The 17,334-nt window shown below is 38.5% G+C and overlaps 1 long non-coding RNA gene across 3 annotated transcripts in view; it reads right to left on the reverse strand.

Annotated features, from left to right (window-relative positions):
- Positions 1-1,401: 1,401 nt before the first annotated feature.
- Positions 1,402-17,334, reverse strand: part of LOC144207109 (uncharacterized) — a 34,153-nt gene continuing 18,220 nt past the window's right edge. Inside the window, exons 4-5 of one of the 3 annotated variants that reach the window (XR_013328569.1) lie at positions 3,226-3,335; positions 1,402-3,136 (exon numbers count right to left, since the gene is read on the reverse strand). This is a non-coding gene — a long non-coding RNA (uncharacterized LOC144207109). Of the gene's footprint in view, positions 3,137-3,225; positions 3,336-11,855; positions 15,759-17,334 lie in introns of those variants that run through there. The other 2 variants (XR_013328570.1, XR_013328567.1) reach the window with 2 other exon arrangements.

Raw genomic sequence — 17,334 nt, forward strand, 5'->3', positions numbered from 1 at the left:
ATGATATTGGCGAGTGTTCTGAGCCTATCTTGCTACGGGTAGGATGAGATAAAACTTGTTGTCCAAATTATATTCATTCATTCATTTTCTGTCCTGCTTATCCTCACAAGGGTCGTGCAAAGGTCTGGAGCCAATCCCAGCCAACTATGAGCACTTGAAGTATTTCTATAAATAGTCATGCAGGTTACACAACACTAGAATGATGTGCATTCATGCCGTATAGATTTATCACGACATAACAAAATGACATTTCTCCAAAGAGGCCCAAAAACAACCAAAAACAGTCATGTTATACAGACGGAGAGGGGGCGGGGTGATGGGGTGTCATTTATCAGTGCTTGTATCAGGGTTCAAAAGTAAACTCGTCTTTGTCTAATTCCACACGTTTTATTTCTGTAACTGAGAAATCTGTTCAGGGGCCCTAACATTTCTTTTCCAACTGTCAGGGTGTCATTTGTCAGGGGGAAAAAAAAGACGAAGTGAAAGTGAATGCCCACCCCCAGTCCGTCTGTATGTTGTGAGGTTATTGCTGTAAACAGGCGAAATGCGCATGTGCACGCCGAGCAGTCAACTTTTCAGTCAAACAGGCTTTCCGAAGACAGCTTTTACGACGGCACCTTGTTGTTTGTTCGCCTTTTTCAGTCACATAGAGTCAATCATTTGCTGCTTTGAAGCTGTTTTTTCCCCCATGCGACTTTTCATAAGAATAGCAAAGCACATGCAGAAGCGGAGTCTCTTTTATTTTTACGTACCGCTACCAAAAACTAATGAAAGTTTCAATGATAAAAAAAAAACTCCTTATATTTCTTGAAAGAGAACTACTAAATCAGTGATTCATCACCTCATATTCACTCCCTTTTCCACTCCCAAGCTACTGCACTGCCAATCTGAAGATTTTTATTCATATCATAAAAATTTCAACAGGAGAAAAGTTAGAAAAATGTTCGCAAAAAAATAATTTGGTAATAGAGATGTAACAAATACCTTTGGGAATGACTTCAAACTCTTTATATTTTATACAAGAGATACAGTAATGATGATTTTACAAAACCAAAAGTATTTTTTATTACTCTGAACCACAATGAAAAGAAAATGAAGAACTATTAGTTTTACAACTTTGACAGCTCTTTTTATTTCCACACGCAATCCATTCTTTTCCATAAAGTACACATATAACACAAGGGGGAAAACACAATTGTTGTTGAGTTAGTTTTCACAGTTCTTTAAAGAAAGTTTGGGGTGCAAAATCTACCATAAGATCCCAATAAAAATAACCCCTGAACACAAATTTGGTTGAGTTAGGTTTAGCAAGTGTTTGGAAACATTTTGGAGTGCACAATTTAAACTCTAATCAGATTTTATAGCATCAAAGCCTATAAAATAAATACCTTCTCCCCTAACTTCAGGGACTTTTTGGATTCCGAATGGATATCTGATTTTTCCCCGTGTACTCCATGTTCTTTTTCCTCTTGCTCTTCTTTTTGGTCTCCCCCCATTGTGTGTGTGTGTTGCCAGCAGTCTGGGCGGAGTTGCCGTTAAGCCATTAGCAAGCCCCGGTACTGATAATGAAAGCAGGGAGGTGGTCGGGCCTTCGGTGGCACACACTAGAGAAAGGCTAGTTTAGGATAATTACCTGGTGAAGGCGCCGAGATGGGAAAGATGCCTGGCTTTTTGACAGGCTCTTTATGTTGAACTCTAGTACTATAACCAAGAAGTATACCTCTTTGGATATCGACTATGTAGGGTTGTTCACATTTAATTGACACATATAATTGATTATTAAATTAATTGACAGTTTTTTTGGAGAGTTGATAAATAGTTTTAAGATAGTATTGGCATAAAAATGCAAAAACTTCTTCTCCTAATACTAATAGATACATTATTTTTAATAATCTCCATCAGTAGGAGATAATTACTAAATTTGGAGGTTATTTTAACTGTTGCTATATAATATGGGGTTTATGTCCAAGATAACTCATAAATGAATAAAGGGATCGTTATCAATATTTGATGTTGTCATGTTTCTAATATAAAAACAAAAGAGATGAATGAATTTGGACGTGATGAGATTACAAAGGTCCGGAAATAATTTTGTGATAACGTCATGGATTAGGCTTAAATTTGTTTGGTAGGTTATCTGATAAGATAAAAAAAAATGGTAGACCTGGATATTAAGGTAGAGTGGTAGTGTGCTCTATTTTTAAAAATCTTGATTTTTTTTTAAATATTATTGTCCGCAAATGACAACAAATGACATCCAATTCATTTTGACCGTGGGTTAATCATTCACTGCCATCTTTTCCCTTTCAAAAATGATTAAACACAAAGCCTAATGTCTATAAATGGCAAAGTAAACTGTTCATTATATTGTAAAATCCCAATAAATGGGCAATTTATGCAGAAATCTAATACATTAGAAATACCTCATATACTCTCTCCATCTATTTAACATTATTTTAATACGACGATGGACGTATTTCGGCTCAATTATGTCAACACGGCTACATTTCCACATCACACCTGATGATCTCTCACAGCACACAGGTTGGGGGAATCTCATCTTTTTTTCAGGTAGAGACTTTGAAGAGCCCATGAGGTCAGGTTTGAAATGGCGGCTCCAGTGCACACCACAGCCAGCTTCCTCTCCTCGCTTCTACTAATCCATTTTCCACACAACGCATTCCAAATCAAAGCGGCGTCACCATAACACGCCTTAGGAAACATTAAGCCATAGTGCGCTACTTTCATGTGTGATAGCATGGCCCCCTGTCTGCTTTGATGTGCTTACTTTTTTATGCTTTATTAATAAAGCCACACCTTACTCTCCTAACACCATCACATCAGACTCTGCTGCTCCTTTTTTTTCTTCGTTTTTTTTTTTTCAGAACTCGCTCCCTGCTTCCTAATCCCGCCCCACTCGGTGAAGGGGTTTTGGGGATTGGCCTGTTTATCTGTGGAAGGGGGGGATTATTATAGGTAAGGGTAGGGAGAGGGGCTCACAGAGTAGAAAGGGCAGGAAAGGCCAATCAGAGGGCATTGAGAGGCAAGCGGTGCTTTGCTATTGGTTGCCGTGGAAATCTGAAATGTCTTCATCTCCTTTGGTTGCTTCCTTGCTTGAGTGGTTGGCTTTTATTTCCTGGATGGAGGAGCAAAAAAAAAGCATTCTAGTTTCCTGGGGTTTTGTGAAAAAAAAGTGGAAAAACACAAGGCCTGCTCAAAATTTACCTTGTGGCAGTTTAGGAACGTCCTTTTTGTTATTTATTGTTGTTGTAGATTGTCTTCTCTCGCTGGTATGTAGGAGTGTAGAAGCTCGTTTTTTTTGCTTCTGACAATTTCTGCAAAACACTTTCGCAAGTCATTCACTTGCAATCTGTGGTTGTAGGTTGTGAAGGAGAATCATGTATTCATGTGTTATTTCCTTTCAAAATGTGCTCTATTCTTTGATAATGTTTTTTTTTTTTTTTTAGGCCACATTGCTAAAAGCACAGCCTTAGTTTGGTATAAGCAGTGAAAATATAGTTGACTTTTTTTGTTAACCCTTCATAGAGCATATGACTATTTTTTATATACGTATTTTTCCACAATACTTTTAAAATAAATGAAGAAAAATATGGACGAATGAATTGTAAAAAAAAAGGTTAAAACAAACCTAAATGATTCAAAACTAAATACCATTGTAGTTGTGGCCTAAAAAACACAAAACACTGACATAGATTTAACAAAAATCACTATATTTTATTTGTTGTCTGTCACTGACGGTGCTCAAAGTTTAATTAGTTTAAACCAGAAGATTTGGCTATGAATTTTCATGTTTGTAATGATAGCTTCAATAATTTCATTATTTATGTATGTATATTTAATTTATTTATTCAAACATTTATCAAAGATCATGACCTCATTGCCTACCATTGACGACGATGGACCAGCCATTTTTTTTGACCATATAGAAAATTGTTAGCTCCCATTGCTAGACGGCCAATCCATTTTGCCTTGGAGGAGTTACCAATGATCATTTGCCACCATATGAACGTCCAGACCAATTTATCTCCATGAATAAGTTTATGAGTGACCCGTAAATGGTTAAAATATGTTTTTAGGGTACTTTTCTTGCTCCTCCTCGCAGGTTATCCACCGTCTACGTGATCTTCAGATCCGTCGAGGCCATCGTGGCTCAGAGGTCAACGGGTCGGCTTCAAAGTGTCTCCTCCCCACTTCCTGCCGCCCGGAGTTCCACTTCTCTGGACAGAGGCTCGCCTTCTGCTGCCTCCGCCTCCCGCTGCCCTTCCACCGAGCAGGTTAAGGACATTGAGTGAGTGAAGCCCCTGGCTGTGTGATCTCCTTGAGCACCCTCCCCAGACACCCACACTGGGAGAAGATACCTCCCGTGGAAGCATTTGATGTGAAAATCTGCTTTGGATTTTAACTACTGCCTTAGAATGCATATGCATCGGCAGGCGGTGTTACAAATCCTGTAGGTGGAACACGTTTAAGACGGTAATGAGTTGCTCTGATTTTAGCGCGATATGACATGACATTATCACTTTTTCAATGCCAGCCATTTTTTCTTTAAATTCAGTCACTGGAATGAATAATGATGGATGTCTGTGGTGAATTATTTTAACTGGGAGGGAAAGTTCCGAGCGATTGGACGGCTATTGATGATATATTCGTTGTGAGTGACATTATCTTAAGAGAATAGGGTCCCTACACTGTTAATGTTTGATCATCAATATTCATTTATGATTTTTGTTATCATATTTCTGAAAAATATAGACTAACTAGCAGACAAGTGGTTAGTTAGGTACTCCGGTTTCCTCTCACATTCATCGTAGGCTGGTTGCATACTTTAAATTGCCCATTGCGTATGAGTGTGTAGCGTGAATGGTTGTCCGCCTCCTCGTGCCCTGCGATTGGCTGGCCACCAATTTAGGGTGTTCCCCGCCTTGTACACAAAGTGGGCTGGGATAGGCTCCAGCACCATAAACATTGGGAGGATAAGCGGTTCAGAAAATGAATGAATACAATTATAATAACTACTCTTTTTTTAAAATTCCACTTTTTGCTTTCAATAGAAAAGCACATTTTAAATAAATAAAACACGATTACATTTTTATATTTTTCGAAAGAAAAGTTAAAAGTCTGATTTTTTTCCTGTTTTCTTACTTATTAAGATAAAAAAACAACTTGAAACTAAGTTTAAAAATACTACAAATATAGATAGATTTATATTTACAACAACTGAGTTCCTAATTAATGGTTAAAAAATATTACATGTAGCTTCATGCATTTTCCAAAGTTGATACTATTGTAAAGTTAATCTGTAGTGACTCCACATTCATTACTCTTTATTTGAATAACTACTTTTGTCATGTTTTTCTACCAAATATTACTCAGGTACAATTTTGAGCTCTTCTAACAACCTGAAAAATTTCTCTTTCTTCCTTTCGGTGCATTGGATTATATTTAGTTGGATCTACCTAATGATGTATCCTTTGGGCGTATAGAACATAGCACCCTGTTCTCTGATGGCACTATACACAATTTGAAAGCTGTTATGGGCTGGTCCAAAGAAAAACACATATTAATGATTTTTTTTTCTTCTTCTTTTCAATAGTATTCCGTTTACGGAGCCCAGGCACCCCCCCCCCCCCCCCCCTCCATGCAGTATATTAGCAGATCTCAGTATGTCCGTTCTTCTTGTGAACAGGGATAAGAAGGAGCTGTAGGGAGAGGAAATAAAGGTCTGACGAGTTTTGGCAAGGAGACGATGGAGGCTGAGACAGATGGCATGAAGTCTGCGGCACTCTGGCGTTGCTCGCCTGGTGCTAAAATCCTCCTCTCTCACATTCCAACAAATCCTACCAGGAGGCTGGGGAGTCTGTCACACCACTCCACTGCCCCCCCATCAGCACCCCACCTACATCCCACCCTCCCCAGACTGGACCAATTTTTTTTTTTACCCCCACATTATTAGATAAGGTTATTGTTGAGATCCAGCAGGATGGAGATCTGCAAAAAAACTCATGTCAACTCTCACATCAACGCATTTACCATATTTGTTTTGACTATACATCGCACCTTAGTGTGTAAGTCGCATCTGCCAAAAATGCCTAAATATATGAATGAAAAACATACTGTATTTTATAAAAGACCACAAGATAACTTGTAGAAAAGTCTAAATAGTTGTCTGTCAAAGGCATACTAACTAGTTCATCAGAAAACTATTGCCCATACAACATAATATATTTTCCCAAACTCTCCGAAACCATTAGTCTTTCAATTAAGTATCTTCTCTAAAGAAGTTCTCCAGCTCTGGAAGTAGCTTTTCTCGTGGCTGTCACTATTTAAAAAAGACAAGAAAAAAGGAAAACATCAAGTCGAACCTGTGTTTTAGTTCCAGCCCTCACCAAATGAAGAAAAATGTCTTATACTCAGAATATATACAGAAAATGCATTAATTGTATAATGATATGATATCATATAAATAAACGCATGTACAGTAAACACAAATATGAATGAATAGAAATCAGAATAGCAATGTAACTTTTTTCCTTTTTATCGTAAAGCAACATCTACAGAATCTCGAATTTAGTGCATACAAAAGGCGCACCAACCTTCACTTTTGGGCAACATTTTTAGACTTTTAAGTGCGCCCAATGTCATTAAATATGTGCCACGTTGCATTTGTACGGTTCATTTTCAATTAATAAGGGGAATTGTAATGTAGACCCAAACCTGATTCAGTGCCTGAGTTCTCCTGCATGGGTTTTCTCCGGAACTCCGAGTTCAAATCCAGGTCGGTCCTCCTGTGTGTGTATGTTCTCCTGCATGGGTTTTCTCTAGAAACTCCAGTTTCCTCCCACGTTCCAAAGACATGCATAGTAGGCTGATTGGACACTCTAATTTGTCCCTAGGTATGAGTGCGAGTGTGAATGGCTGTCCGTCTCCTTGTGTCCTGCAATGGGCTGACCGTGTATACCTGGGTATACCCTGCCTCCGGCCCGAAGTCAGCTGGAATAGACTCCAGCACCCCCGTGACCTATTGAGGATAAAGCAGTTCAGAAAATGAGATGAAAGATGAGAGGAAAAGGCAAGTGATTATTTTTAAATAAAAAAGCTATTCATTTTTAGAATGAATGAATGTAAATACCCACATAAAGGATAATCAAAGATTTTGTAGAATTTTACTAAAACTTTTTCACCCAAATTGCATGAACAAAATAGGAGTTGCGTTGGTGAAGAAAAAATGGAAAAGAAGATTTTGAAACACTCTCTTGGTGCTACCAACCATTCAGTTGCACCTATTGCTTGCCATTGACAGTGAAGGGGGAGCATCCATCCAATCATTAAAAATGGGAAGACTGGCAGCAATCATAGCTTTTTTTTTTAGTCGGGAGACACTAAGTTTGCTTTTGCGGGCCACACGATAAGGAATGGTGGCCCTGATCTGGCCCCAGGGCCTTGAGTTTAAACCCTTTGCTCTGGGAGGAAAAGCTTAGTGAAGTGAGATGACCTTTTGCATTTTGGAAAAAAAAAGTGGGAAGAAAGGCATAAGAAGCTTTGTCTTGCATCAGATCCTCCCCAGCCCGTTCGGACAATCTCAATCCTGACAAAACAGAGCCTTTTTCCAAGACTCCCCGTGGTCCTCGAAATCCAAAGTGGACAGTAAGTGTAACTGTGATTACACTCAGTAGCGCAAAACCAACAACTGGATCACGAGCTCGGCGTGACATCTCCAAATATCGCGCTGGTGTTTGGTCTATTTTTTGTCGCTCTCCACGCGAGCGCTTTTTCCAGTAAGAACAATCTCATTTGTTTTGTGCTCGCACATCTCCGTCTCACTCCCCGCACCGTCTTTCCGCTGCCCGCCTTCTGTTTGTTTTAATGAATGACTTTGGAAATGAGGTGCCGCTGTGAGGAGGTCACATGGGGCTTCGGCATCGCATTACTGTTAATGATAATAAAAAGAACAATCTGTGCTAAAGCTTTCTGGTGATATATCTTTTTACTCTTTCCCACTTCACTTCACATATGGAGGAAATATTTTTATCCGCTCTGGTGCTGAATTGATGTTGACGCAATTAAAATGCACCATAAATATGATACTGCTGTAGTTGTTTTTGTGTGTGTTAGAAAAGGCTGCTGTGATGAAAGGTTTACAGCATCGTGGCATCTGGGTTGCAAAGTACCCCACCATTCCTCACATCAGGCATGTGCGGGGGAACACAATAGAACATATAGTGCATATACCCTGTGGTAATGTTTTAAGTGCATACTGAGAAGATTGACGGAAGTTTCAGGATATGTTGACGTGACTTTCTGAGAACATGAGCTCACATTGATGTTTCACCATTGTTAACCGTCTCAATGGTGAGTAGCGGCCTCACACTGTTACATAAAGTGGTCTCGTTCAGATCTATTCTGACATTCACAACTAGACGATTAGTCGCAGAGATCCAATCTTCTGGCTGTCCTTTCCTTTGAGGCGTACCCGTTGTCAACCTCCTGGACAAGAGGGAGTCCATTTAGATGGCTTGGCTTGGTAGCTAGGTTCCCGCCAACGGTCGAAACATGCTCGCTCGGTTCATTGATTGGGCGCCAGGCTACCTTTGGATGCCGTTAAAGTTAAAGGTCAGCACAGGGCGATCTTGTTTGCTCATCCTGTAAAGAGACTCAGTGGTGTTACTGAGATTAGTATTAGGTGAATCGCTCAGACTCTCAGGGCACAAAATGTAGCACTTTTGGGATGGGACATCTTGGTCTCAGCGAAAACTAATGTTCTGTTTTTGTTGAGGACAAGCAGTGGACAACCATGTTCCAGTGCCATTGATGGTGATAGATGTGCTCTGTCAGCCATCACAATTGAAATACTGGGGATTTAATATTTATCACTGTGAAAGATATTGAGTCTGTTTAAATTTGCTGTTATGGGGGTCATAGGTCATAGAGGTATGAAAAAGTGTTTTGCTGTAACTTGATAGCAGATTAGCCTATTTAACTCAAATTTGTATGGTACGTTAAATGTTGAGAAGAAAAATGGCCGCCCACTTGGTTTTTAAAGGGTTATATTGTGTGGCCCTAATCATTCTACTCATGCTGACAAAAATTAACAGTTTGGGTCTACTGTGCATACCTGGCAACCTCGGCCAATCGCTCCCTCTTTAATCATGCAATTACCCTTATTAATTGATAAAGAACCGTACAAATGCATGCGCCACATACTTAATCACATAGGGCGCACTTAAAAGTCGAACATTTACCCAAAAAGTGAACAGGGTGCCTAATAAGTCAGTGCACCTTTTTGTATGCACTAAACTAAATTCAAGATTCTGGATATGTCGCTGTATGTAGGTTAAATTGTAAAAAACACTGTTTCATTTTGTCATTTAACAATCCAACCCAATTGGTGTGCTTCATATCATTCTTGAAGATGTTTAAATAATATACAATACAGTGTAGGTAAAAAAATATGCTCAATGTGATTACAAATACCAAATGTAAACTCAGATATAGTCAAAGATGTTGATTAGACAAAGGGGTCTCTAGTTTATCTTCAGTCAAATATGGACTTACTTTCTTTTGACATGGAGACATACATTCATTTTCTGAACCGCTAATCCTCACTAGGGTTTCAGGGGGCTCACAAAAAAATAGGGACAAAGATCAAACCAAATACAAAAATTAACAAAGATAATGAAAACAAAGCATAAAAACATTTGTATTTTTCTTACCTATTTGTCCTGCCAACCCCAAATGATTAAAACATATAAAATACAAAATTACGCCAAGAAACAAACTCTTGAATGACTTGTCACAAAGCTTCCGGTTTGGCGAAAAACAAAAACAAACTTTGGTGGTATTCTTTCAAATGTTTCCAAAATAAAAAGCATTAGTAGTGCCTAAAATCGATTTATCGCTCAAGCCTAATTTGTCATTCCATGTAATAGCAGTCTAGTCTAACTTTCCCATTAAAAAAAACTTCTTTTCTATGCTAATTTTAGGCCATTCTTGGTGTACAAACATTTTAAATGTGTAATGGGCAGGAAAATAGCCATCTAATATTCATCTAAAAGGTAGGGCTTGTCTTTTTATCTCTTTATTTATTTATTTTTTATAATGGCTAGCTTTGATAGAGTTATAAATGTATTACATTCGTTTGCTTTCATCTCAAACAAACCCATGTTGGTCTGTGAATCCCCCTTTCGAGAGTCTTTGGGCCCTGATTTGTCCCCTGGGCTTTCATGAGTCAAACTTATTCCTATTTTTGTGTCACACATGTTATAATTGCTGTTGATTTTTCAAGATATTGCTGTCCCCTTGCAAATTAAAAGCGCCATCCTGCTACTTTCCTCGTAAGGAAATTGCTTAATAAATAAGCAGGCCCCTGCTTTGCGCTGATGATCACAATTGCAGCAAAATTGCTCACCTAAGGGATGAAGCGCCACATTGTGCTCTTCACTTGCCGCGTAATACACGACCAGGTTTGAAAAGAACTGGATAATTGTCATCGTTGACAGGAACTCTCACTTGACTGGAGGGGTGAGGGGACGCCAACCACGCATGGAGAGGGTCACACGGCGCAGGGTCCACGGGATGATTGTTTATTCGCCAAATCAGGAATGTCGCACATGGAGATGATTGTCTCCTCTCTCTGTCAGGTTGGGTGTGTTTTTTTTTTCCTATCCATTTTTTTATATCCAGCCACGGAGACCTCATCCTGGGAAATTGAGCAATTTCTGATTGAAAACAGTGCTGGTAATTAGAGCACTTATTATTTGTAACCACTTGGCATTGCATTAGTATGCAAAGCTGGCAGTCAGCTTATCGTGGGGAAAACGTTTGTTTCCTTAATTGCCCTCTTAGGACAAAAGTGAAGGGGTGGGTGTCGGGAGAGGGGGGGAATGCTGCAGGAAGAATGGTGCGTTCAGGGAAAAATGGGGGTTAAACTGCAGTAATGGGCCGCACACGCATGGACGCACACGCGGGCCCACATATGAGCAAACTGAAGGGCACAAAAGGCAAAACATTCCACGACACACACACTGGAGTTCAAATTGAAGTTGTTTAAATGGCTATTCATCACCGTCTGCTTTTAATGACGCCGTCTTGCGCTTGAAATGAAGAATTCATCACGCAATGATGCAATGTGTCCAATTTTTTAGGATCGCTAAGCATAAAAAAATGACCGTCTTGAAGTCTTTTTCCTTATCCTTCTGGAAAATGTGCTTATATTTCACATTTATTGAAGTGGAATGGGATACATGGTGATTTATTATGGAAGTGTATTTCTTTTTACACTAGGAAAAAGTTCATCATTACATTACAGCATGAGAAGTTTGGTTCTTTAACTTAAGAATTTCCATGTTAAGACATGAGAGGTTGCACGTTTAAATGCCAAAATACTTTATAGTTCATGTTACTGAATTTATCTGTAGTTTAAATGGCTGTGCTTTTAAATTGTTATTTTCCAGACTTTGAAATTGCTCGCTCCAGAACTATGTCCCATTTCTACAATACAGCAAAATAATCGAAACAAAACCATAAATTATTCATTCTTGTGCCTTTTTTTTCTATGGTTATATTAGATTATTCTTAGATTAGATATATATTCGATGTTTTATAGGCATCAAAACAACAAAAAACCTCTTTACTGGTCCATATTTATGCATCAATTTTAAAATATTGCACAAAAAGATCTGAACTTGGTCATGTTACAATTTAAAACTAATTATGCTTGTCCTAGTAATTAGCAAGTCAAATTATAAATTTGTCAAATAAGAAAATAGTTGTTAAAAAAGGTCATTTACTATTTTAAATTGTGAAAGCCTTTGTTAAAATGTCAAATGTGTTAGATTTTAAACGTGGAAATGAGAATTGTTTGTATTTTTTTGCAGTGTTAAACTTGCAGCCAACATTAACCCAATGACACACACAAATATACCAAACTTTACAGCGTGAAATTGTTTTATTGTGCATGAAAATAATTCATAACATGGAGAAAAAAAAGGTGCAATGATCACATCTCACACCCCTCCTTTTGATAGCCTCTTGGAATCAATAATTGAGGTTTTTGACTCTTCTTTTTGCTTTGTTCAATTCACCTCAGGCAGAATAAGAGGAAGTAAAGGAGAAAGAAAGATTGGCCAAAAGTTACAGAGACTTTGGAAACAATGAAGTAAACAAAACCACTTCGACAGAGTGAGCGACTTGGTGATAAGTTTGATTAAACAGAGCGGTAGTATTCTCTTCTTAATCAATACAACATTGCTTTTGCGACTAGTCTGCTGTTTGCCAGGTAACAAACAGGTTCTCAACAGGTGAGCGAGGTGATATGAATCAAATCAATGACACTTGGTCTGTTCTGATTTGTTGTTTTTCTTTAGGCACCATTATTATGATTCCATTTCAGGTGCTAAATAAGTCCATTTCGGTGTAATTTTCTCAATAAATATTTCCTAAAAAGTGTAAAATGTTATTTCTATTTTTTTTTCATTCAGGCAGTTATGAACTCATTCACCTCTAACTATCGAAACCAGGGATAACAAACCGATCTTCAAAGGGCTGCATTGACTAGAAGATTTCATTCAAATTGAACAATAGGACACTTTGTTCAAGTGTAATCAGTTGATTGCAGTCAAGTGCTAGTTATTTTAGAAGACGCCTCATTGGTTAAATTGTCGACACCGGATCCGTTTGCAACAAAGACCTTGACCTACTCCTTTCCGGAATTGGTTTAAGACCCCTGCTCTAAGCCCTATCAGTCCAGCTCATTTGAATTGGAGGTCAGTAGGTGATTGATCATGTTCATTGATGACCATAGACGTCAAATCTATTTTAAATGGACTGGAAGTGAGTTATGGAAGTGTTTCCGTAACCTCTGACAGCAATATTAATGAAGAAGCTGCCGGGCCGCCTATATATATATTATATATAGGCGGCCCGGCAGCTGAGTGTTTAGCGGTCGGCCTCACTGTGGGGGACCTGGGTTCAAATCTAGGTCGGTCCACCTGTGTAGTTTGCATGTTCTCCCCTGGCCTGCGTGAGTTTTCTTCAGGTACTCTGGTTCCCTCCCACATTCAAAAGACATGCATGGTAGGGTGATTGGACACTCTAAGTTCCCTTGTAGGTATGAGTGTGAGCGTGAATGGCTGTATGTCTCCTTGTGCCCTGCGATTGGCTGGCCACCAATTCAGGGTGTTGTCCCCCGCCTCTCGGCCTAGTGAGGATAAAGCAGTTCAAAAGATATTCATTCATTCATTCTTGTTCTTCCATACCTCGCATCTTCCTTGCTGGAGCCTATCCTAGCTGACTACACCCGAGAATGGTTGCCAATCATTTACAGGGCACACAAAGACAAACGACCATTCACACTCACACAATCATTCCGCCACTAGCAGGAATCGAGCCCCTGCTTGCCCACACAGAAGTAAATATATATAATCTAGTTTATTTAGTTTTACATTGTAAAAAATGATCATAATATCACAATATAGAGCTTCTGCTTCTCAGCATGAATCAAAATGGCCTGCATTCAAAACTCCAGACTGTACTGCTAAAGATGAAAACACACCCATGTGTTAGTTCTCTTACACTCCCCCAATAAATTAAGATTTAGCTTTGAAAATTGCAATTAGTTGAGTATTTTTATTTATTTTTCTCACTCAGGAGGCCGTGTACTTTGAAGTACCTGCTGAATTATTTCGACTCTTCCTGTATTTTTTGGACAGGCGAGAGGAGCTCATCTCCGAGGACCGGTAGAGAAAAAGTGCCCGAGGGGATATTGTATAATTTCAGCTTTTTTTTTTACTATATACATAAAGCATTTTATCTGTGCATATAAAGCACAAAACTAGTCTGCTGCACACACAGTCACACTTCCAAGCAAATGTTGGTTATGTACCAATCTTGTTTTCACACTTTGACAAAACCAACTTGTGTAGTGTCTGATGCTTTTTCTTTCTTGTTTTGGCTTGGTGGAACTCCCCATTAGAGACAATTAGCCCCCCGGCCTAGTTTGTGACCCCGTGGAGGTGAGATGTTATTTTTTCATGTGTCGATCTTGTTGAGAAGACTTAATGGGAAATGAGAATGCGGGATGACCCGGCGACATCTTCTCGTGTTTGAAGAGATTATCCCCGCGCGTGTTTGTTGAAATGACTCTTTCAAAGTGCTCACAATCAAAGTTAGGAGATAATAATATGAAATTTGATAGAGAAAGAAATATTTAGACCCCCCTCTAAGGTTTAATGTTTATTTTCATCGTAATTAAACTTGCGTGGACCAGCCTGCAGGCATTTAGTTATGCAAATGTTTCAAAGAAGATAACAATTGTACTTTTCATAATAGAGGGAAACAAATTGCCACCTGAGTGTTGAATGACTTATTAGTATGAATTTTTGCCGTTTAGATGAAATAACATTTATTAAAACCCTGGATATATTGAACAAAACTATAAATAAGTTACAATATGAACATGAACTCTGAAAAATACCACTTTTCAACAATAATAATGTTCACTTTGGATTACTTGCTATTCATTTCATATAGTGTACAAAGAACTAAATAATTCTCCCATATATATATTTTTTATCACCTGGTTGAGGTTTGATCAATGTTACTGTTGATTCAAAAGCATAATATCATATTTTTATTTCATTAGATCTATCTTTAATAGTGTAAAACAGGCCTTTTAATCCAGCTGTGATGTTTAGTTTTTTTTCCTCCCACAAAAGTGAACTCAAACCATGAAATATGCAATATGATGTGTATTTGATATTACATTGGAGCCTTGTGGCTTGAATTTATCTTTTATCTGTTCACCTTTGTTTGGTGAGTATACTGCCCCCTAATATACAATTTATGGCGTCAAAAAACTTGTTTCACGACATTCACGGTCATGTATTAATGATGAATTAATTCGTTCAAGTTTTACACATTCGTTTCAATTTTGTACTTTCAAACGACTGATAATGCCGTATTTTTTGCCATTCAAGACAGATTCAAGTGACGTATCTCGCCCCCACCACCGAATTTAGACTTTTCCCATTTCATTTGAACGCGTCATTTTATTTTGTTCATTAACGCTGCAATAATTAATCTTTTTGTGATTATTAATAAACCGTTATGGGCTTAAAAATGAGATTTTTTTTACTATTTAACTGATAATAATGGTTTATATTAAACGCAAAGTAAACCCAATCTCCCAAATATGACGCACATAATAATAATTGTCTGAGTGAGGGCATTATTTTCACATTACTCGTATTGATATATTATTACAAAGATTTAAAATGCTTTTGGTTCGCCATTCAACCCTATACTGTTTGTCCCGATCGGTTTTATATTATTTTTCATATTCATGACTTTCTAAAGCCTTTAACGACCCTATTGTGTTTGCTACTATGTGCCTTTGAGAACAAATTAGAGATTATTTGATACTTAAGAAAAAAAAACCTGATTTATTCCCAGGCCATAAAATGTGGAAACTGCGATGATTTTCTTCTTTTTTCTCCTTATAATGACTTCCATTAAAGTCCCAGATTTGCGATTTATTTGCCATTGACGGAATGTGTGCTTCCCACCTTTCCATAATTGCATTTTTTTCTTTTTGTGGAGGGGGGCTAAGGTAATTACTTTGTCACTGGCAGGTAAATTGAAAACTAATACTTAATCCGTTCTAAATCCGGGATCATCAGGCAAAAGAGGGTTCAGATCTGCTCCAGGTGGGGAAAAAAGAAGGTGGCGCATCTGTCTCCACCCTAAAACGAGATTACGAGGTTTTGATCCTACAGCGTTTCTTCAAAATGCAACGTCACTTTGTTTCATAATGTTCCCATGAAAGTGAAGCAGATATTTTATTTAATTATTCAGTATTCTGCCTTTTTTTTGTGCCATTGACGGCCAGCAATTGCCTTCTAATCCATTTTGACTGGGAAGAGCTGGCAAATGGATTAGACGTCTATATACGTCAATGGCACTCAATAAATTGGACCTATTTTATGAACTCAATTTTGGCAAATTTACACTTTGGTCATTTCCCCAGTGTGTTAAATCTGTTTTGGCGCGCCGATCGGCCCTTTGAGAAATAGGGAATATTTCACTAATTCATATGCAGAAAGTTGCATGATTCAAAACTTTGCTGGTTTAAATAAACTTAATTCCTTCAGGTTCTTCTACTTTGACTCCCATTATTGTTAGCAGACTTATTTATAGGTATGATATGTTTACTTGGAACTACAATAGTATTTCAACATCAACTGCTATTTTAAGTTATTCAAATATGGAAAGTCAGCCCAATCAAACTATAGTAATATGAAAAAATTAAGTCACCTGAGATATACTCATACGAATTGTGTAATACAGGGTTTCTGTCAGATGTGGTCATCTTTCAGAAGTGCTTTTTCATTATTTATTTCGATTAAAGGCCCTTGAATTGAATGCAACTGTGACAGACAGGAAAGGATTGCATCACTCTCCAAAGAATTGATATTATACCATATCATGTTATTGGATTTTCATAAGCTTTTTACATAGTTTTAGTTGAACCTACTTTATCCATTTATATTCTCCTTACTGCATGCCAATCTTTGCAAGACTTCTACAGACTGTGTACATCTTGAGAGCCATGTTTCCATTGCTCGACTATTAAATGAATATTTCACTTTCGCGTTCATCTTGTCACGTCGCCACGTCAATCCAGTGGCCTTGCGTCTTCCCAAAAAAATTGCAGTCAGGTGCAATGAAAGGTGAAAGCGCACTAGGTGTCTTTGCGTCTCATTCAGTTTTTTCATAGGTGTGTGGTGGGTGTGTGACAGGAGAGAGCGGAGCCAGGTAGCGTGCTAAAAATCACTTCACTGGAGACCTCACATCAAGGCGGAAGCAAACTTCATATTGATTGAACTTTCAAGTTCGGAATAAAAATAAGATGTGACATCAGAGCAGCTAAAATGTGACTGTCATGTTTTTTCAAACTTGGTTGAGCAAGTGACTCAAAAGAACTATTGGGTGGTGAGCACCCCCCCCCCCCCCCCCCCCCCGTCACCCACATGCATACGACGAGCTGTCTTTGTCTTAGTGGAGCCTCAAAGTCAAATTAGATTGAGAGACAGGAGAGGAGTTTGTCAAAAATAAGATGACTGACAACACTTTGGTGGTGCGCGTACATGTGAGTGTGCATGGGATGACTCTGGAGCAATGTCACAGAATTTTGACGTCGACCTGCCACTTGACGGGGAGGCGACTGAGACTCAGCCTGATCAATTCCAACACCACTTTCTGACGCAATGGCACAGCTTTACTTTTGGAAGGCAGAGGGAAAAATATCAGTTCTCGTTT

This window comes from Stigmatopora nigra, chromosome 14 (assembly GCF_051989575.1).
Source record: "Stigmatopora nigra isolate UIUO_SnigA chromosome 14, RoL_Snig_1.1, whole genome shotgun sequence".
NCBI lineage: Eukaryota > Metazoa > Chordata > Actinopteri > Syngnathiformes > Syngnathidae > Stigmatopora > Stigmatopora nigra.